The 23853-nt window shown below is 40.9% G+C and overlaps 1 long non-coding RNA gene across 2 annotated transcripts in view; it reads right to left on the bottom strand.

Annotated features, from left to right (window-relative positions):
- Positions 1-16618, bottom strand: part of LOC148189343 (uncharacterized) — a 26423-nt gene extending 9805 nt beyond the window's left edge. For both annotated transcript variants that reach the window (XR_015776715.1, XR_015776716.1), the window contains exon 1: positions 16256-16618. This is a non-coding gene — a long non-coding RNA (uncharacterized LOC148189343). The remainder of the gene's footprint in view (positions 1-16255) is intronic.
- Positions 16619-23853: the final 7235 nt, after the last annotated feature.

Raw genomic sequence — 23853 nt, 5'->3', positions numbered from 1 at the left:
GCTGAGGCTTTGCGCAGAGGGAAAGTGGGGTCAAAGGATTTAGAAATATCTAAAGATAAAGTTTTTAGAGGAGGGAAGCCTAAACAATGATATTTAGTTGTTTAAATGGTTTAAATTTCTGTGGGAGGATATGAGGAGAAACAGAGTCTTTTTGCCAAGGCTGTATAACTGGAGAAGATGTTATATTCTTCTTTCCCAGAATATGAATTCAAAGCAGGCGTCCAGTGCTGGTAAGTGCTGGGATTGATTGTATTTCACTATGGGTCGGAGTGCAGCTCGTGAATGACTTTAGACTGTCGGCCAGGCTGGTCTGGAAGGACTAAAAATGGACTGTGGGGGGTGGTGGAGGGAGCAAGGTTAAAGGAACAAGTAGCATATCTGACTTGAAATAACACTTGCAGTTGTCGTTTATTTTGTCAAGGCCTGTCAATCAACTTTGGAAACTGTACTTACAGAACAAAAAAAAAGATAAAGGAAGGTTGAATTTCAAATATGCTCAGTAAATCCTCTGCTTTCTTGGCATTTGCTTTCATACGGTGAGAAGGGGTTGAAGTATTTGGACTATTGAGATTCAGTTTATATGAATAGTCGGGAAAGTATTCGCTTTCTTGCTGAGAGTTTGATGAGAAAACAGATATCACTCTCAAGTCTGCATGCTAAATAAGCCTGTTAGCAGAGCATATTGGGAGTGGGGAAACGGTTAGCCTTGCTAAGTCCAATAGACCTTTTTCACAGCAGACATTTTGTCATGTCATAGTCAGGGTCCAGGCTCTGATGCAAATTTTACATAGTGGCCAAAAGTATTACACCCCCTGGGTCGGTAACGTGACGTACACCGGCCCAGAAAGACTTTTCCCCATTGACTTACACTGCAGGAGACGTCTGTAAAACAGTAGGCATCTTTTTGTGCGAAACAACTCATTTCACTATCTAGATGTAAGTCATCCAGTTTGATAACATTTGGAAAGTCTAAAAAAGTGGCAAGATTAAATTTTTTTTGACAGCCATTCAAACTAGCAAGGCGCTAAACTCCGTCACGCCAATGAAGAGCTCTCATAGAAATGAACAGGGCCCCAGCCCAATGGGCCTATACACTAACTATAATACATCCATGGCTGGCTCACTGGATTCGCTTACTGGTAAACTTAATGGAACTGAGCCATTGTTTATGTTATCAGTGTCAGCTGTGCTTTTCCTACTATGACAAGTCAAAACTTGCTGTGAAAGGAGGCCAAAAATCCTCCTGTAGCACCTAATTATCACTTTGTTTAACCCATACAAAACAGTAGTATGAAAGTTAAGTCCAGTAAAAGTAGTTTTATGGCTCACGTCTGACAATTTCTTGCCCGTAAAACTACAAATTGTCCTACACTTTGTTTTTTTTTTTTAACAGATTAAACAAACAAGATATAACACGTTAGTTAGAGAGCTTTAGAGGTAAAGGTAGGTGAACAGAGCACAAGCGGCTATATATGAATAATGCCAACAATGAAGTGCCAAAAACTGCAGTTCCTTGTATGTCCACTTGAGGATGGCTCCAGAAACCTTTCAATCCCCATAGAGTCCCATGTTAAAATTTCAAATTTTGCATCGGAAATATGCGTGCTCTACAGGGGGTGAATTTGATATACTTACTCGTTTCCATTTTATTAAGGCTTATGTAAATCCCTGTAAGCTCTTATTGTTTCAGTCAGGCATCTTTTTGTTATTGTTGTTTTTTTTTTGTGTGTGTATGTGTGTGTGTGTGTGTGTGTGTGTGTGTGTGTGTGTATGCACTCATTGAGTGACAGCATTTCTGACTGTACCGGTCCTGGCAGGTGATAAATGATTTGGGTTTCAGTTGGCGGGTGTCCTCTTTAGCGGTGTATCCTATATAACAATAGATGACCAACTGCCGCACTTTGTCATCGTCCTGGCTGTGTTTTTGTCAGGTATTTTTTATAAATGTATTCATAATAATTTTTTTCCTATCTAAAGATTTGCAAACCAAGTCTGTATTTTCTGTACATAATTGTTGCACATTTACAAATGAATGTAACCCTTCGCACACCATCTCTGAAACTGTACTCAGTCGTTCAAGTTGTTGCAACAGATAAAATTTTCTAAAATTTTCTTCTTTTTTGCATTTGTCAAAAGCCTTTCAAGAGTTGCTTGGCTAACAAGGGGTGGAGAAAATGCGGCATAACCTGCAGCATAGATTAGAACGTAACCTTTTCTGTCAAGAAAGATTTCAAGGCATACATCTGCAACAAGAGAGAGAAACAGGGCAAGAAAAGACTTCAAGACTTCTTGAAGTCTTCCACAACAGAAAAGGTTACGTTCTAACCTATCCAGAAATACACAACAGCAATGATGATGCTAAGAACAGAGTGAAATTTAACATCTGCACAGTATAATTTCATAATTTGGGTGCCAAAGGGCACCAAATGAAAGACACGGGCAGAAAGTGGCAACAGCCAGGATGCAAATATGATTGATATGATACGATTTTTTCGCTTCAGATACACATTGGACTTAGTGTGCAACGTTTCTGTGTGTAACAATTTTTCTTTGCGTGCAGATTTTAAAAAAGCATACAAAAAATATGGATTTCGTGTGCAAAGATGAGTGAGTGAATAAGTGTATTTAAAAGAATCTCAATCTATTCCTTTAATACTCTGCAATGTTGCCCTATTGTTTTAAAGAAATCAGATATCAAAATAAAAAGTGTATTGTTATATTAAAGCGAGCTTCTGATCGTGAACTGGTCCTGTTGATAGTAATATCTGTTGGTCTAACTCGTGAACCCGTCTGGAAAACCCTCCACGGTGAACAGGTTCAAGTGCCAGCCCCCTGCCAGGCCCTCACATTTGTCCCTCCTCTCTTTCCCTTCTCCTTTCTCCTTCTTCTCCGTACTGTCGGAAAACTAATAAAATACTGAAGGAGGGCGGGTTGCTTCTTTGAAAAAAAAAAAATGAAGGGAGAGGATTATTCCTCACAGCTGTGCGGTCCTGAGGCCATATCTAAGGAGCCGCCACCGAAGAGGTCAGCCCTGTCGCAGTCTCACACTCGCCTTTAAATCAATCACATGTCAAGGCTGTGAATAGCAGGCCAATAAGCTCAATTAACACCAAAATACTCTGAATCCGTGCCCTTCTGCCACCCGTCACCACCTCCTGGGAAGGGCCTCTCAGATCTCAGGACATGAGAAGACACCGACAGCCCGACTCGCCATAGCTGCCCGCCCAGCCGCGGCCCTGCAGCCATGTACAGCCCCTATCAAGCTATAGCCACATAACTTAAGCCTGCACTCACACACAAACAGCTCAGTGCCTATTTATACATCACATCCTGGCAACGCACATGGGAAAACAAGACCCCTGCACTATCAGTGTATCCAGTGTTGTCTGCTGCTCACTGTTCTGTCCCTGTCTGATGTCGGAGGGGACAGAGACATAAGATAGCTGCTTAGGATAGCTGAAAGATGGCTGCTTTAGATAGCTGAAGATACCAAAACAACTCGATTATGCGCTTGGCAGCAGGCGGCAGTTGTTGATATTCCAGACGTTGCATTCCCTGCCGACATTCCTGCGCTTGTAATTGTCTGCAGTGTCGTGTTATCAAATCATTATCAACAAGCGTTAGCTACAATAAAACAGCAGGACCGCATGATTTCTCTCCACCTGCTTTGTGTTGCACCGTGAAATAAAAAGACATAACCGCCTTGCTTTATTTGGATCCTGATTCAGCTGATACCTTGATCTAAAAAAGACTTCAAGGCACAAATAGACAGTGCAATGTGAAAAACATGGTGAGTAAAATAACAGGAACCCCCCATAGTATACTGCAGTCCAAAGCAATATACTGTAATATCTCTGCAATATACTGTATATAAGTTAAGAATGCAATTGGGCTGTTGTAATAGATTTAAATACTTATGAAAGCTTCAGAACAAAGTACAAGACAAACAAAATTGATGTCTATCCAGGTTTCAACGGGTTAACTATGGGCTCTCATACAAACCTTTTACAGAGCTTTTCAGGTAAGACATGACAACTGAGCAAAATCCATATGGTTATGCAGACTATGACATTTAAAACAAATTAAGACTGTTTTTTTCAATAACATACATGTTTCATATAAATTACGTACAACACATACTGTAAATTTGACTTGCAATTGATAAATAAGGAAAAAGATAAGGAAATTCCACTCTGTAACTGTAACTCCTCTATGAATATATATCAAGGTTTGTGAATGATTAGAGAGACACCAAGTGATCCAACCAAACACATTTTTATCAGTGTGTTGTGTTAACTGTCCGGACTGACTGTCGGTGATCAAACACAGGTCAGCAGCCCAGCATGGGTCTTCCTGTCTTATCTTCGTTACTGTTTTATCTCTGTTTTCTTACCAGAAGAAGCCTCCAACATGGCACCAGGAAGTGTGATCATCCAGGCTTGTTTGGTTTTACAGCTCTTCAGAGGTGGATCAGCAGTGATCACACAACGTGAGCCAAAAGTGATACGCTCATATAAGACAGGGTTTAGAATCAATTTGTTGTTCTCCGCTCACTTATTCTCAGCGTCTAATCTATCTGATCTTCTTTAATCTCGTTAATCTGCATATCCCGTTTCTCAGGGACTCTCTGTTGGGAAATGTGCCTGCCAAGAAGAATCATAATTCATACATGAACACATGTTGACTCATTCTGCGCTCCAGCCAAGTGTGTAGATATGTTCAGGGGGAGGGGTTTTGGGGTCGACTATAATTATGATGATGAAGCACAAATATCTCCGACCACTTACCATGTGTCTGAGCAGTTTGATTACAAGCTGTCAGCCGAGCTCCAGCTGAACCGAGACAGAGAGAGAGAGTCTGCAACGTTGATGATGAAGCACAAATACCTCTTGCCATTTGTCATGTTTTCATGTGTTTGACCATTTCAATTACATGCTGTCAGCTGGAGAAGGAGAGAGAGAGGGAGAGTGCATGCCGGAGAGAGTGCGAGTGACACATGTTACACAGAGTGAGTGAGGGAGGACACATGGTCAGATAGAGGGGCAAAGAACGAGAGAAATTGAAGGCAGAGTTTCATGTGAGAGAAAGCTGGCAGCAGAGAGAAGGGGCGGGGGGGTTATATAGAGAGTGAGAGCGGTTAGAGGACAAGCACAGGGATATCAACTATCTTTGACCCTCCATCGCCTTCCAAAGAACCCCGCCCCCCCTCCATCTGCCCACCCTGCAGGCCTCAGCGCTGGTACGTCAAACGAGTCCTATTTATAACCTGTGGATAGATGAGGGAATCAGGTGGACTCTCCTCTGGAAACAGTCCACATCTGAAGGGGGGTGTGCGTGTGGTAATGTGGAGGTGTTTGTGTGTGTGTGTGTGTGTGTGGAGGATGAGATGTTTGCATGCACATTTTTCCCTGTGAATGTGCACAGAATTTTTTTTTCTTTTTTTGTTTTATTGGTTGCATGATCCCTCTTCTGTTTACTGAATGCGATGAAAATTTTTGCAATTTGTTACTTGCACGTATTCAGCCGCTGGAGTATTTTTGGAGCATTTTGCAACTTGCGAAAATTCGCCCTCAGCAGCTGTGATTGTGCTAGTTAGGAGAGTTTTGCAATGAAGCACAACAGATAGCTGGATGTAAACATCTTTGTGCACTGAAGCAGAGTAAACCAAAACAGTAACCCTCTTTATCATTTATCATACTGTTACGGCAGCACATTACACGCCCTCCGCTGTTTACTTTCCACAATAAAAGACCAACTTAAATCTCTTCTAGATCTAATTTTACAGACAGAAATGAATCAGGATGTTTTTTTTTTACAGTGCAAGTAGAATAATGAGTGCTGTGACCTTCAACATCTAAAATGCAAAATGTTCAGTAATAAAATTTAAGTCCATGAAGTGAATAGAGTCGGTTATTTTGCTAAGAAGCAACTCACCAAAAAGACCAACAAAGACACAGGTATGTTTTCAGAGCTTTCTGTAATGTTATAGCTTTGCTCACTGATCTCTGAGCCCTTTAAGTCCTCATCTGTTCTGTCTAAAGACCGACGCTGAGTAAAGCTCCTCGTGTCCACAGACAGCCACGTAGTACATTCTTCATTTCTGAATCTCGGTAACGTGAAGATAATCTCAACTAGATAGAATAGATCTAAATGCTGACACAGCGTCACATGAATTTATTGTTCAAGTTGAAAAATTTAAACATGTGCGATAGATGCAAGGACGCAAATTTCGTGTCTGTCACGCCACGACTAGAGACAAAAAATAGATGCTTGACAAAAGATGGCAAGTTTTCACATCCTGGGCCTCCACTTCTTATTACTTGTCATTTATTAATCATTATTGTTTGCTAACTAGATTTGTTTATTTGTGTTGATTTCTTATTAAATACAATAAATATAAAAGTCAATAATAATAATAATAATAATATGCCAGATCCAGCACTGAGTAGCTTCTTTCAAGTTTCCAACCACATTACTTGGTCTTCATCAGTGGATTAAGTATTTTGACAGTATTTTTGACATATCAGCTCAGTAGTCCTTATAATTATGTAACAGAAAAGCCTACATGGATAAAATGATGTTTGTGATCAAGTCCTTCAGTTATTCTATTCTCCGATGCAGGTTGATTTCTAAGCTTTTGGTTGCACAGATTTTGTCAAAGCTTGACACAAACACAAGCAGAGTTATTAGTCTCTCTCAATCATCAACCAATACAGCTGAGATGATGTATGACAACAGGTGCACCGGATGTAACTCCCCTTTCATTTCCACGAGCAGCCGTGCAATATGGATTCGCTTCTGGTTGCAATATGATACCGCCTTGTTTATCTGATTGAAGTTTGACTTGCAAAATTGCTCCGATTTCCAGCCAGTTAGATTGTTGTTGAAATAATGCAATGCAATAATCCAACAGAGACGGAGGAGTGCTGCTCGGCCGTGGTGAAAGCAAGGACTATGATAGAGGTTTATGTGACGGCCCTTCCACTTGGAGGCTGTCCTCAGCAGCCAAAAGGCCTTTTTTAACCACTTTGACTTGTCACAGTGGGAAAAACACAGGTGTGAATACTGAAATTGTGCATGCTTGCTCACAACCACTCTCACTGGCACATCTGAACTCAACAGAGCATGGTTAGTGTTATTGTTAACACCTGTGCTTTTCCGACTATTACAAGTTAAAATGTCTATTGAGAGAAAGGCCTATTGTCTGACATGGAAAGGTCATCAGATGATTAATTTCACATGGGGTACGCACGGCTTTTATTGCAGATTAATGCAATCCAATGTTTGCTTTGTGTTCAAAAATTATGTTTTGCAGTTTTTATCTTGTCTCATTCCATGAGCAGTTCGTGATGTGACAATAGTTTTTACTTTTAGGTGTGTTGTCTGCTTTTCACAAGAGCACGAAAATAAATATTGCTCTCTGGAATCTGATCTCACCGCTCTAGCTGGGTGTAATACACTCTAGAAAACCACAAAGCATTACACAAAAATATGCTGACTTTCAAATATGTCTTTTTACGTTATTTAAGATGAAGCGCTACTGCATAAGAAATAAGACTTTACTCATTTCAAATAATACGACAATTAACCCTTTGAAAACTGAGCAAATTGGCTGAATTTCTTTCAAGAACATGGGAGGAAGGTGGCGAGCGACTTAACAAGAAATGGCCCAAAAATTAATAAGAAATCAATAAAAACTTACACGATTACCAAAAACTCAGAGAAAAATAAGTAAATAAAATCAGCAAAAAAAAAAAAAGTTAGATTAAAGAACTAAAACAGACAAAAATGTCCTAAAGAAAGAGGTAAATGTGTTTTCTTTCCTGTGATATCATTTTAAATATCTAATTGTTAAAATTATAGGTTTCTGGACTTTTTTTTCCTGATTTCCTGTTTTTCACCCCAGCTAATTTCCTCGTCACATTATATCATCTATCTATCTATCTATATCTATATCTATATCTATATCTATATCTATATCTATATATATATATATGTGTGTGTACACATATTTATTGCAATTTACCAGATATTTCTGGCTACGTTGCCAGATTTCAGAGGTTTAAATGTTTGTGAACAGCAACTGAATACAACACAAAAACACAAAACTAATACCACTCAAGGTGTTAAAGGGTTAAACTAATAAACTTAACTAATAAGGGAAAAAAATGCAATGCTGCACAGCAGAGTGGCTTAAATCAACATCAGCTGTCAAACCTTTATACATAGCCTCTACAACGAGAAACAGGTGTGAGGATGCTTTAACCTCTCATGGATTAGATTTTAGATTTACTTTTCGTGTTTTTTGTGAATATGCAGAATATATGCAGGTTTTTAATTTAAATGCCTGAGGAAGGTTGCCTGACTTAATGTTCGCTGTACCATAAATCAGCGCAGGAGCTGATCTGAGGTCGTTCGATTTAAACATTTTCCAAACTCGATCTCGTCATCTCATCCTCAGCAGCTCCGCTGGTCATAATGAGCGTGTGTGTCTCGAGGCCGAGGTGTAAGGCTAAACCTGCGCTAACACTCGACAGCTAATGGGCTCATCCATCATGGAGGAAATGAGACAGGCTCTGCCCGGCTCCCTCTCCTCTCTCTGCTCGCTCAGCCAACTCTTGAGCCCAGACATATTTACAGGCGAAATTACTGCAAAGTTCTCCACCAGGGTATCCTTTCTTTATTATTCTACGTGAACAAGGGGGCCCTTCATAGTCAACGTAATTTATCCAGTGTCTCATTTCGGAATAAAAAAGCTCAAAAAATAAGGCGAAAGGAGCGAGAAGGTCGTTGTGGTTAGAAACCTCTAAACCTCAGGCCTTCCTGAGAGGCCTGAACATGGAATCGAGGCCAGGGGGTCATGAGGAGGCCCATTCAGTCTCGGCTCTGTTTTGACACGGGAAAAAACACAGATCCATCAATAGGACCATTTACAAACCCTCGCATTCCTGCACTTTGTTTCCCTCTTAATAATTTGCTGGCCCCGAAGTTTCAGAATATTTCAGTTTCATGGCTTTAAGAGGCTATGACACTAAAAACATCCCAGAGATCTTATTCTCCTGAACACAGTGTTAAGAGGAAATGGCACAAAAAGCACTGCACATTTTCAAGATGGCATCTTAAAGCGTCTTCACTGCAAATAGTGATACAAAAATGTTTTACTGAGGCTCCAGAACTTGTGGTGCCTGAGGAAACAGGGTCTAATAAAACAAAATGTTTACAGCTATATGAGGCTCATGTGGTACACATAAAAAACTGTTTGGGCTGTTTAGCCAAATACGATAAAATTTACTTGTTTAAAGTAACATTTTCAGTGTGTATATCCTTGGTGTTGGCTTTTTTCTGTGGAATTTACATTAAGTATTTATTTTTCTGCAGTGATAGCCTGATGTTAGGGGACGTGAACTTTTGGTTTGTCTGTAGTAAAGGTGCATTTCAGAGGTGGACCGGCCCTAAAAATAATGTGTAGTAGTATTTAACTTCCAACAGACACAGTGTTAGCTAGCAGTGGGGATGCGTCTGTTTGCAATAGCTACTGCAACACATTCTCACTCCCAAATCGTCCAATACCGAGGCTTGATCAGGGGCCCTACAAGTCCAACTATGACACTTTAGGTAACCCTCCAACAACAGTTTTGGATGCTCAGGGATGAGGAGTCAATTTATGCTCATTACATGCATTGTGTCTTTTCAAAATAAACCTGTTTACAGTTTCCGCTTGTTCAGGCCATACAGTTTCTTTTCAAAATAAACTTAAAATGCAGGTAAAAGCTGTGGGTGCGTCTGTAAAACCTGTAAGTCCATTCCAACAGAACTCTGAGTTTACAAACGGTCCAGTTTGTACTAAAAATGAGTATTTCAAATTGCACCCTTTGTTTTTAGGTTTGCCTCCTTAGGTTTAGGGCACCAAAAGTGAGTGGTAAGGTTAAAAACGTTTGTTAGTAATATAATGGAGCGTCATGTGACGTGTCACACACCAGCATAGCATGCTTCACATACTAGCATCCTATATTGGTGTTTAAATAACTCGACTGACTTTTGGTTTCACAGCAAAGAGTTTTTATGACCGTCCCTCCCACCATCTCTGTGTTGACTTTCTCTTCCTTGTTAGACCCAGTTGCTTGGTGCATCAAAAAATGCAGCCAACTAGTGCATCTCATTTTATTTGTTTATCTAATGATTATTTAACCAGAAAAAAAGAGTTGAGATTAGTGTCATGGCCAAAACAGGCAGCGACAGAAGTTACAGACACACAACATGGAACAAATAATACAAAATCAAAATCAACTCCAAAACAAACAACATCAACAGAACGCAAAATGAAGTTAAAACGAGAGGACTTAAAAATATGTCAGTGTATGCTATTAGTGAACTTTAAAAAAAAAAGAAAAAAAGAAATGCTACGATACACCCTGACATTGGTATGCACAAGATGACATACAAAAGTCACGCAACTGTGCTTTGAAACGGCCAAGAGGAACCAGCAAATGAAGCTTTAGGTCCTTCTGTGGAAGACCCCAACTATGAAGCATCATCCAAATAAACTCTTTTTCCAAACTGTACAAACCCTAAGAACAGACAATGAGAACAAGAACGGAGAACATTTTCTACAATGTGCTCAAGTCGGTAGTGCAGCTTAGAAATTTACATTGGGTCTCCTAACAACACCGTTGTCATCCGGAAACATTCACTCATATGCTTGAAGCCTAAAAACAGTGGGTTATTAACAAAAATGCCCCCCCCCCTTCTTTTCAAACTCTTAAAAAAATGAAAAATATGCATAATATTTGCAGTGCCATTATTTCCTTCCACAAAAATTTAGGAGAAAATTTGAAGATTTGTTTGGCAAATGTTTTTACTTTATGTAGGCCTACATATCACTCATGCAAACACACACACACACACACACACACACACACACACACACACACACACACACACACACACACACACACACACACACACACCCCTTTTGATGGTAAAAGACATCTTTGATTTGGTCCCAAGTGCTATACCCAGAAGGCTGTATGTTTTCCCAAAAGCAGGAAAATCATTAAAAAAAGTCCAGGTTCCTAAATTACTGTCACTCAAAGAGTTTCTTTCTCCTCCTCTCTCTCTCTCCTCGTCTCCATTCACCTCTCCTCCCGCCAGCCCCGCAGTCTCCGACCCTTTCCTGCTTCCACCAGCAGCAATGGGGGCTTTCTCTTGTTTCCTGGTGCTGGCGCTGCTGGATAAACACACAACCTCCCCCCTCATATAAAGGCTCAATTCTTCTCCATCATGTTTAAATATGGATACAAAGAGAAACTTGTATGATAATTTTTGGCATATGGCGGTGGGGGTCAGCGGGTGGGGTGTGTGTGTATAAGAGAGGGGCGGAGGGGGGGTGCAGGCTAGACAGAGTTCTGCCTTGTTCTGATACTTGTCTAAGATTTCGAGGTTTTTGTTTTATGCAAGACCAGACGGATGCCGTCTGACAGAGTGAGTGCCTGAGCGGCAGTTTGTGTTTGAGCGTGCCTGAAAATGTGAGGTTTAACAAACTCCCGCCAGTCGTATGAGCTGATATGATAAGTGCTGGCAGGGTACGCTGCAGCATAAAGCAGCACTGTTATGGAATTTGGGTGGCATGTGGAAACACACTGTGAAGCCAGAGATTAAACAAAGACTTAATTGCAAAGCTCAAATGAAGGAGATCTCCTCTCCAATGGCGGGCTGTCTGCTATCAGTCATCTTTGATTCTGCGATGGAGTAATGGAAATGGAGACAGAATCTGGCTCCTGGGCTGGAACATGCCAGAGATGACACAGATACCCCGGATGATACTGATGGCCTGCTGATAGCCTGTAGATCACCTTACTGCCACCGTGCCAACAGCAGTACAGCGAGACAAGTACAGGCCCCTGAGGAGAGTGATGTTACCCTCCACAGATGCTTCAGAGGCTACAACAGCTTCCAGTCATACATTAAGTAGCTGCAGGTTTCAAAAATATACGAGAGTTGTTGGTTGTTTTTTTTCAACGTGCGAGTGGCATATTTAACAGAGGGGAAGTTATAATTACAAGCTGCTTAATTATAGATCAGCTATTAAACTCTTCAATAACAGAATTTCAGTTGCTATGTTGTTAAAAAATATATATCTTCCTTTAGTATATATTGCTATTTTTTTCCTTCTAGTTTAACCCTTTAAAACCTGAATCGACTTCATTAAATCACAAACAAAACGTTTCACAAGCATTGAAACCTCTGTAACCGCAAAAAAAATTGGTCTGATTACTGTAAAAAACAAAGCACAGAAAAATCAACTTGGCAAGAAATATCCCACACACTGCAAAAAAAATAAAAATAAAATAAAAGGCGACTAAGAAATGGTTTGAAATAGTTTTGATGTCAAAATGTCAAAAAAAATATATTTATAATTCTCTGAATTATATATTTTAAATTCTGTTACAGAAGAATTTTTTGTAGCACTTTCTTAAGATCATTTTTGTCTTTTTTAAATTTTATTTTATTTATTTTTTGCATATTTTCTCCTGTAGCCCCCTGAATAACCAGAGGTGCAGACTAGAAATACAAACTGAAAAAGCTTGTAATTCTTCCGTGTACCACTGACGTCACCGTTTAGCAGAAGTTCAACAGGTTTTCAACAGCCAAGAGACACAGAGAACACTGTAAAAAATATGCTGTTTTATGTCTCATTATACTTCAAACATAAAAAGACGAAGTAAATGTTGAAAAATGGCAAAGTTGCCTTTTAAGTCAACTGGATGTGGACAAGTCTGGACTCAAAATGGAGCTTACAGCTAGTATGTGGAGCTCATATTGGGATTATTTTGTCACATTGGTACAGAATATTCAGGGTGAAAAATTAACTTTACTGTAAGACAAAACTTATAAACCAACATGGATGAAAGAATCCTGACAAAATGATAACAACTACTGAGCTCGCGAGTGAACAGCAAACTTTTGCAGTGTAGTTATGAGGTGAATATAGTTTTTAATGCTTATCACTGGAGATGAAAGTCAGAGGAAAAGCAGCGACCAAAACCATCAGATTGAAGCTTGCCTCCAGGATTCTTTCAGGTACGATCACGGTGATAAAATGGGATCAGCTGGGATATGATGGGGAGTGTGACACTGGCAGTAGGTGGAGTGACGGTTGAACTCCGAATAAAGGCGAGAAAAAGATGGGCGGATGTGGAATAAAATGACAGCAGTGCATGATAACATTAAAAATCCTCTCTGTGCAGGACTTTGTAATTAATTGCAGGAATACTGTATGCACGACTGCATTAGCACGGCAATGTGCACATGGAGCTATATATTTTAATAAATTCTGGCTGTTATTGCACCAGTGTGAGGGATACCAAAAATGATTGGCAGCCCTGTGCAGAGGTAATAAAGCAGCTCATTCTTCTGTCTGTCAGGACATAGAGCGCACATTCACCAGCCGCCAACGGACACAGCTTACTCTGGTTTGCTGAAGAGGACGTATAAAAGTCCTGTTTCTTTTGTAATCGGCCCAAAAGCCTGTTTGATATTTTAATCCAATCTCACCTTACCCCGTCTCTCAAAAATGAAAAATCTGGAAAAACAACACATTAAGTTTACATTTGGCTAAACCCTTTCCATTTTGACCTACTCCAACGAGAATGTTTTTATTTTTGTGGAAAAATTATAAAGTCCACATCAAATAGTGTACTATTACTCATGCCCATTTCAGAAAGAACTATTGACAATCGCTGCTACAGTTGGATCCTTGTATAAGATTTCCAACCAGATAAAACTACAGAAGTCTTTTTATGCAACAGAGCAGGCGTTCCCATGCATTCACTGTTAATTTTTACACACACTGTAAAAACTCACTATCTGCCAGTGACCTTGCTTCATTCATCTTTCATGCTTGCAGAACAAATAACAACCGGTGAGCATCAGAGAAGAAGAAGTTGTATGCGCACTGACACAGAGTGGCTACACTGTAAGGTTTATTTTCATGTTTCCAAGTAGCAGAAATACCGGAGGTGTCTTTATCTGGGGTGACTTGTCTGAGCAGTGACCCTTTGTAGCGTTTTCAATCCAGTCACATTCAATCTGGTTGTAATTACATCAGTTCTATGCAGAGAGTGGAGGTTTATACCTTTTAACACGACTATGAGAGTGTGTGCGTGTGTTTGTGTGTGTTAAGTTCACCTCATGCCCTCATCTAACACTGAGGGAGGATGATGGGAGATAAAGCGCCCCTATGCCACACTGTACACCAGAAAACTGATCTCTGAGATAATAAAGATCTAAAACACTGATGTTCAGGTTTCCAGTTGGTAACTCTGACTCATAACAACGTCCTCGGTGCAGCGGGCATGAAAGAAAAACCTTGAATGGTTTCGACATGCGGAGGAGTGAGAGATATGGTCAGCGGAAAAGGCAGAAAGAAAACAAAGTTTTTCCTTTTCCAGTGAGACTCGACGAAAACTTTATGTTGCATGCTTGGTTGGGAGTATTGGGTACAAAAAGTCTTTTTCTCACACTTGTGCTACTTTAATCACTGTAGACCTTGACCATTCATTAAGAGAAAGGCTTTTTTGATCATGTTTGATTGCAGGTCAAAATGTTTCAACCATTAATACAATTTTTGGCTAATATTGCCTTATAATTTACATGTCTAGATCACTATAGCCTGAAAAAAAATCTCTAAAGGTGCTGGTTGAAACATTCAGAGCACGTCAGAGATTGGGCAAAGACTGTCTGCACTCAGCTCTCAACATGGAAATGGCTGAGCTGGTAGCTAGCAGCTAATAGTGCTAACTCCATAAAAGAGTGCTAATAACAGCAACAGTGCTGACAGAGCTAACATTGTTAACCACAGAGGAAATGGAGGGTAGGCACTGTGCTTTTGTGACACCGCTGTCCAATAAAACCACTGATGTTACTATTACAGGTTTTCGCATGGGCTACAATCTGTTGGAAACACCTGTAGTTTATAGGATTTACACACAAAAATTTTGATCATAGGCTGCAGCCTGTGATCACCACCTGAATGACAACACCTGTAGATATCATCTGACATACAGGATTTACACGTGTTTGCAGCAATTAACTAATTAATTTACCAAGTTAAGTCTTGCAGAGCCAGGAAGAGTATTTCCTCTCTGACTGCCAAGTTGGATCAAAGTCTGTCATCCTGTGGTGTCTCCTGTGTTTAAATGCAATTTAAAACAAATTTCCTTTAACTCTTCATCACCTGCACTAGTCTATATTTGTTACATCAAGGGTGTAGAGAACATCATGACTTGTTTAGCTGCTAACAGCCCACCATCATCCCACTTAGAGAACGGGTGAAATCAAAGCAAACCAGTTGGGCTGGGACACCAGGCCCCCAAATCACTAAGCCTGCCCCCAATGAAAAGGAGAGCAGCAGAAGGCAGCTGAATGAGACAGGGAGCGATGCATCATCATATTCAAAAAGAATTAAAACTGAGATTAAAACAAAGTCTTCTGTAAAAGTCTGAAAACGTCACTTTCCATTGCTGAACATTTTACTGTTCAGATGCTGTGCCGCTGAAAGATAAAACCACTGCCTGTCTGTCTCTGTCACTGCGCCGTGCTGTCACTCTGCTGCTACCATCGATCAGCTGTTGCACAGACAACTGTCACACAGTCTGTATTAAGTTTCCTAAAAACAAAATAACTATTTCTGTGCATTTTCAGTATTAACTCTCTAACCAGCTGCTGCATGATGGATGTTAGATGTAACTTTACAGTTTGGCTCAAGATTTTCATCCAGGAGTTGAGCGCTCACTCCCCTTCAGATGCAGCAATGTTCTCCAGGTTAAGCAGGTTAGAGTTATGACACATGTTCACCGACAGGAGAGTTTTAGCTTCCTTGGGTGTCATTGTTCTGGCCTGTTGATTTAAAGCACGTCTGAACTGTTTGCAGCTGGCACACAGTCTGTATTCAGTTTCCCAAAAACAAAACAATAACTATTTCTGTGCATTTTCAGTATTAACTCTCTAACCAGCTGCTGCATAGTGGATGTTGAGTAAAACACAGGACACACAGGCAGTGGCGCACAGTTTGTGATTATAACAGTCATGTCTGATGTGGATAAATGAGTATATATGAAGACTGTAGAATATCATTGGTATGAAAGACATACAAGCCTGTTCTCAGAGGTCACGCCTACAAACACATCTGTAATCAGACACACCGGCTGACAAAATCCTCTTCCGCAGCAGAGCAACAAAACAAAGTTAAACTCACATTTTGGCGTCAGTCTGGAAGAAAAAGTCCGTGATCCGTGCAGTAGGAGCGGTGAGTCCTCCTCAGTCCGCACACAAGCAGTCCTCTCCGGTCAGCAGTGGCCTCATCCTCACCGACATTTGCTCAAAACCGGCACACTCACGCACAACTAATGACTTACTTAACTGAAATTACGCACACATTTGCGGTATTGTCCAAAGCTGCAGTCTCCGTCTGTTTACTCAAACTTTCAAGAAACTATCCCCTGCTACACCAAACTCTTCCGGCTCCATACCCTCTTCTCTCTTCCGGAACTGCATCTCTGCCATCTGCGGCTTCCGTTGCCCTCCATGGATGTAGTTTCACTATAATACATCCATGATGTAGCTGCCCTCGCGCATTCTCTCCCCCTCGCGCACGCTCACGTTCTTTTCCTCAGGTACAACCAATCACCACAGGTGGCCTGACTGATTCTCACATTAACCAATCAAATAAAGAAGCTCAAAATAAAGGAATACTTCGGGTTTTTTTTGTTTTTTTTTTAGTTTAACCAAAGGTTTGCTCACATTTAAAACATAATTTTAACATAAACATATTTTAACTACTTGTTGAACTACCGTAAAACTGCAATCGATAGCCCGGGTTAATATTTGCTTAAATCATTGAACCTAACAGGCTTATATTTGGGACAGGTGTCTATATAGGGCAGGCTTTTATTTCCTTTCATACAGAAGTGTTGCTCAGCAAAGATGGCAATACAATTAAATTATTTATTTGACCCTTTGAAACCTGGGTAAATTTTCTTTCTTTCTTTTTTCTTTCTTTCTTTAGTTTTCTAAAACATGGGAGGAAGGTAATGAGCAGCAAAAGAAGAAATGACCCAAGTACAAGAGAATTACCCGAACATTTACCCCAAAAAAATGGGGAAAAAAAGCCCGAAACAAACAAGAAAGCGACCTAAAAAAAAATCTTAAAAATTATAATAATGATATTAAAGCTGTGAGCAGCGATGATTGGGCCCTTGCACCGCTGCGCTTGTCGGGACTATTTGCTGGACGCTGACTGACGTGACCGCGTCTCTCTGAGAAAAGGCAACACTGCACGCAGCAGTGAATTAGTGTTTCCTCCAGGTAGTGCTAAGGCTGGAGATGAGCTAAGTCACTTTAGCAGGTGTGTGTGTGTGTGTGTGTGTGTGTGATGTAATCTGCCACTGACAGCGCTGCAGGCTTACTCACATCAACAAGCACAGGAAAAAATGATACTTCTCATTTTTCCCTGATGATCACAATAAGTCACTAAATGTGTGTCTTGTTGCTGCTTAAATATAATGCCACTGAGAGGTTCTGGCCCTAATAAAAAGCGGACCAATTACAATAGAGTCCTCGCACTGGTCAGTGCTCGGGCCCTAATAATAAAGTTACACTGATGGAGGCCCCTGTGCTGCTGTGCTTGTACATTTTCATCAGAGCTGTAGTTTTTTTTTTCCGTTCCCACAAAGTCATCATTCAACTTTGTCAAAATTACCACGGTTTTAGCCTGTAGTGAATGTTGCTATAGAGAGGAATATTTTTTTTTTTTTATTTTTGGACAGATTAAATAAATGCTAACTGAGAGATTACCTTGAGGTGCAGGAGCTCGCCGAACAGAAGCTGGCCTGAGTGTGATGTCAAAACTTCGGCCGTCTATTCCTAGTATGGCCAAAGACTGTCTGTGTCTTGAGCTGCATATTTGCAGGGAGGCTTCCCTATACAATCCTCCTCATCTATATATTAACAGTGAAGGCCAAACTCACATTTTATTTTCTTTACTTTCTGACTTGAGGGCAAAGTTATTAATATTCATTAAATCCGTGTTAATTCAGGCCAGAGCGCCAAAATATTTGCACTCCCTTCAGCATATGGCTGAGTATATTCTCTCACTGCACATACGTTGTCTCACATGTCAGTGTAGTGATATGATTTTGGGAAAGCTGCCGCTGTGCAGGCCATTTATCAGCCAGAGCTTAGCCTGTCAACATTCAATAATGTACTTCACTGTGTTCTTGATCCCATAAAGCTCCAGTAAACTCTCTCAGCCTCGACAGTGGCTGGAGGATGAGCTAAAATATTGATTGCTCTCACTTCTCCACATAAATCCTTTTAACAAGAATGCTTCATCTATCACAGCTGTTGGACGCAGAACCTTGTGTCTCTAGAATTGTAAAAAACATTAATATTGTATGTGAATCTCTAATAGATAGCCATGTATTATGAAAGCAACATTTTTCAAATGGGGGGGTGGTCATAAAAGACTGAGTTAGTGCATATAAGGTAATGTAACTTTACAGTTTGGCTCAAGATTTTCATCCAGGAGTTGAGCGCTCATTCCCCTTCAGATGCAGCAGTCTTCTCCAGGTTAAGCAGGCTAGAGTTATGACATATGTTCACCGACAGGAGAGTTTTAACTTCCTTGGGTGTCATTGTTCTGGCCCGTTGATTTACAGCACGTGTCTGAACTGTTTGGCTTGCTGATTTACAGCATGTGTCTGAGAGTGGCCCACAGCTGGGACGCTCTCGGCCAATCCGGGGCCGGAGCAGCCCAGGTCACGCTGGGCGACGTGGCTCCACAGGGAAACATACTGAAGTCTAATAAAGCTCCAGCGTGTCTGAGAGCAGAGAGGCCCCGATCCATTGGGGAGACTCAATCTGCCATGGCCCATCAGTGAAGCCCTAAAGCACAGCAATGGAGTCTCACTGAGATGCTGCTGCTACCTCTGTCTCCACTCTCTACAGTCCATCACACAAACACAACATGCAGTAATGACCGATACGCCTGTCCTGTGTCGGCTGATATGGCTTAACCCTAAACTGTATGAGACAACTGATGCTGACTGACAAACGCTGTGCATTGTAGTTTGTGGGCGAGACACTGAGAACTGGGCTAAACTTCACATGAACAGGACTGTCAGCACTGGTGGTGAAGAAAATTGTTTTTTGCAGGTTTTAAATTGAAAAAAATAAAAATGAATCATGACTTAACCCTCTGAAACCTTAGCAAATTCATTTGTTTTCATTCAAAAACATGGAAAAAGTCAATGAGCAACTTAACAACACATAGCCCAAAAAATAGCAAGAAATTCATAAAACTTTACCTGAAAATAAGCACAATAAGATTTTAAAAAACAACCAAGAAAATAACCAGAAAAAGTGCACAAAAAAGATCTATTTTCAGCTGTGGATTAATACACATTTGGCTCTTGTGAGTATTAACAGCTCCAGGATGACATAGGTGTGACTGAGTCAAAATCTGCTTCAGTGGTTAATCTGTTGTAAATAATGGCTACAGACATTACAGTTTTTAAATTGCTTGTTTTGTGTCCAAAACCCAGAGATATTTAAATCACAAACAAATAAGTAAAGGAAAAGAAAGGCAGCAGATCCTTACATTTGAGAAGTCATTTCTCCTCAGACTCAAAGACTTTATTGTGTAGTCTAGGCCTTCTCATTATTCACTATAAAAAGTTGACAGGTGACTTTTAGGCAGCACTTCGAAGGAACCTACTGTCCCTCCACAGCTTGGTGTTTCCAGAGGCCTGCAGCCGCGAGACATGCTTCATTTAAAGGAACACTTGACTTGATTTTGAACCTTATTTCCATGTATTAGTCATAGTGGTAGTAGGTCTGTTTCTTCGACAATTCTTGCCAATGCTTACTACCAACAGCCGGAGCAGCTGAGCTTCTTCTGTCATCTCCTAATGAGTTTTGACTTCAGTGAACGGTGGAAGAAGTACAGAGAGAGTTTGGCTCAGATGTGATTTTTTTCTCTGCCAGGGTTCTGGGGTCATCACTGCAGCTCAGGGTTGAAAAAGGCAACATGGTCAGCTCATGTTCACATTGCATCGCATGTTGTCAGGGGCGAGTCATATGAAGAAACGAAATGCAGCCCGGTAGAAGAAAAACTCAGGCTGCCACTGCTTTTTGCAGCGCCACGGCAGGACGATAGGAGCCTCCAGGAGCTGACAGGTAGAGTTTGTGCTCCAGCTGTTCACCAGTGCCAACTCAAACCAAGTCACTGTGCTGCAGCTCCACAGCGGCCAACAGAAACAGGAGGGCAGTTAGGTGAGTAAGTGTTTCTGTGGACTAATGCTGGGTTTCTTTATCGGACACATTTATCCTTCATCATTTTAATCATATGAATGTACTTTTAATTTCTCCATAAAGCACGTAAGTCAAGATCTTTTAAATGTGTTCTGTTAATAACTCAACTTGACTTAATTTAATATATGAGATACAGATACTGATAGAATCTCTGTAAAACTTATGTACAATTTTACTTTCCTTTTTCCCAATAAAATCATTGTTCACTTGTATTTACGTTGTACATGCAAAGCCTGTTGTGTTTGCACGCTGGTCAGGTGAACGGAAACACATCATCAGCAGGTGTGACAAAGGACCAACAGTCGGATAAACACCATGAAGTTGGACTGATTTGTGGATGTCCTCCTCCCAACTACAGACATCATATCTATGGTTGCCTGAACAGAAGAACTTGTATTTCTAAGTGATTTTTTACAACAGTTTATTAGCAAACATTATATGTTTTTATGTTTACTTAATGCTGCCATTCCTGCTTCTTCATATTATAAGTCTACCACTGTTGTGTACTCTGTATGTACAACATGCATTGCATGTTCAAGAAGAATTAATTTTCTGTTGCAGGTTTTCTGAGGGACAATTTGGGGTCACGCAGCCTCAGGCTTTTCTTTATGCAAAAATAATGTCTAAAGATAGAGGGTGTCATATGATGCACAGATAATAAAGCCCTGTGAGGCATTTTTTCCTTATAATTAAATAAAATGTCCCTTTGATTGTCAGCAGAGAATCTTTTCACAAATATGCTATACACACACACACACACACACACACACACACACACACACACACACACACATTTATAGACTGTTTACTCCAGCTGCTTTCAGTGCTTACACTTCAATATCTTCTTGAGTTTATACAGCTGAACTGGCACTAATTAATTTTCAGGACTTCCACTTCTACTGACACATCTAGGTCAAATTTCACCTACAGTTTGATAGACCTTCCACCTGCATTCAGTGCTCAAAGTTCAACTAAATCTTCATTATTTTGACTTGAACTTCTCACAGCACTCGCTTTGAAAATAACAATCCAACTTTGCTAAGACTTACACCAAAACAAACACTTTAACTTCTTTGTAATCTCCATTTCAGCTGGTACTTTAACTTCTTTCAGTATTTCATTTTTTTTCAGTGCAAATTTCCAAATGACCCCTTAAAGTCTAGTGCGTAGAATTTAGTGGCATCTAGCAGTGACATTGCACATTACAACCAACTGAAACCTCTCTCTTGTGCAGCTCGTTCTCATTTCAAAGTCATTAAATACAGCCACTTTGACAGTGCTTTTGGTGTATGATCCTAACGGCAAAAGCCACCTTTCGCACATGCATGATATGCCCCTGTAAGGCATAATTGAAAACACGGCCAGACGTGTGTCGTCACTTGAGAATGCAGACAGATGAACCGTCGAAATGATATGCCACAGAGCAACATCAGGTTGAAATGCTGCTGGGAACAACGTAATATAAGGAGCATGAGGGCCCCTATACAGCAGGTGGGTGGGTCCAACAAACTCTGGTTTTTCCTTCAGGATTCTGGTTATCTCTTCCCATTTGATTTTAAGATTTTTTACCATGTGCCTCCTTCCCCTAATCCCAACCATACACGGCAGCATATGCATTTGTTGACGCCCTGGCGTCGGTTGTCATGTCCTTTTGTTGCCTAAGTAAAACCATGTGCAGCGTCATCCTACCATGTGCTTGTGTTGACATCACAGTAGCAACATGAATAGCAGACATAGAAGGATACCTAAAACAAAATATGTAGACGCTGAAGTCCATTGCAAAGTGGCAATAAGTGACCACTTTGGATGACAACTTGCTGGTATGTAGAAGAACTATGGTGGCCGCCACAAAAACATAAAAGTGCAAATGGCCCTATCTAGAGCTATTTGGTTAGTCTGTTTTGGTCCACCTGTATGTAGATCAAAACAACTCATTCAAAGGTAATGAAAACACAACATTCTTAGTTACAGGTGATTGAATTTTATTAAATTCATAATTCATTTATTAAATCATTAACATTGATGTTACAGCTTCTGCAGTTAACTATTTGCACTGGTAATGTCACATTACATTTGGCCAGTCCCTGTACACAAGACTAAAAAACACATTTATTTTAACAATGAAAGGTTTGCCTCTAATGGTGAATATAACTACTCTCAGGTGGAGTTCTCTATTTGAACACCAACTGAATAAGACTGAAACCAAGGAGCCTCATAAGAATGCTATTTTCATTTTTTAGTGTAGCTGATACTGAGCTGACAGACGCGCCTTTCCTCTCTACAACCCCCCCAAAACTGTCCACTATGTTTTCAATGTACAGAGGAACGCTAGCTTGACTTCCCACAGAGGTCTTACCCTTCGGTCATAAAGGCCACTTTATACAGCTGTACATCTGTGACCCAGCCAGTGGAAATGTCACAGCCGGTCTGTTTGCGGCCTCTGTGCTGGGACACACGCACCGCTGTTACACCCTCTCACCCACAGATGCCAGTCAGGGATGACCGGGCCTCACTAATACATGCTAATGCATTCAGAGTGGAATATGTGCTGCGAAGCACACATTTCTCTGGAGCTTGATTCATCCTGTACCTCGATACTAATGTTTAAAACATTTGACCTCCAAGTCTTGATATCAGTGCAATACAAAATGAGTTAAATCTGGCCTCGGCCGCTGCGATTGGTCCGGTGATGAGACCTCGGCAGCAGATGTGCGCAGCGCCATCACGGAGCGTATTTGCAAGGGATTACCTCGATGATCTGCGATAAAGTGCTCAACTGTTTTCCACACACTGCTCTCATGGCCACAAGGGCATTAGAGGCAGTCAGAAACAGAGGGAGCGAGAAACAGAGGGGAGGGAGACAGAAATAGTAAGCGAGCTAGATTGACGCATGGACAAAGAGTGACAGAGAGACATTGAGAGGTAGAAACAGAAGAAGACAGAAGGCCGTGCAGGGGGAGAAATGAGCAGTGGCAGAAGTGACAGACTGCGAGTATGAGATGGCAGAGAGGGAGAGTGAGAGAAAGAGGGGAACAAAGAGCATATTGTCAGTGCTGGGCGCTAATCGTCCCCTCTTAGGCTGCCAGAGACAACAGGTGAGAGCAGTTTGACTCCCTGCAGGCTCCATGAAGCTTTCAGGGCTGTGTGTGTGTGTGTGTGTGTGTGTGTGTGTGTGTGTGGGTGTGTGTGTGTGTGTGTGTGTGTGTGTGTGTGTGTGTGTGGGTGTGTGTGTGTGTAGGGGCCGGGGGACCTCAGGAGAACTCTGCCAATGCCAACTCAAACGGCAAATGAGGAGTGAGGGCCGCACCATCAAAGGGCTCTTTTCAGACATGCCAGTGCCTTGGCTGTATGTGTGCGTGTGTGTGTGTGTGTGTGTGTGCCCATTTGCATGTGTATTTTGTGTGTACACATCTTTTAAGAAATTCTCCTTCTCCTCACACCAGCAGAGTAATAATGGTATATGTGTTCAAAGAAACAACAGAG

This window comes from Plectropomus leopardus, chromosome 6, assembly GCF_026936395.1.
Source record: "Plectropomus leopardus strain MGB_pleo_1.0 chromosome 6, ASM2693639v1, whole genome shotgun sequence".
Taxonomy (NCBI): Eukaryota; Metazoa; Chordata; class Actinopteri; order Perciformes; family Serranidae; genus Plectropomus; species Plectropomus leopardus.
The sequence above is the reverse complement of the archived record's forward strand: the minus strand, read 5'-3'. Positions and strand labels throughout refer to the sequence as shown.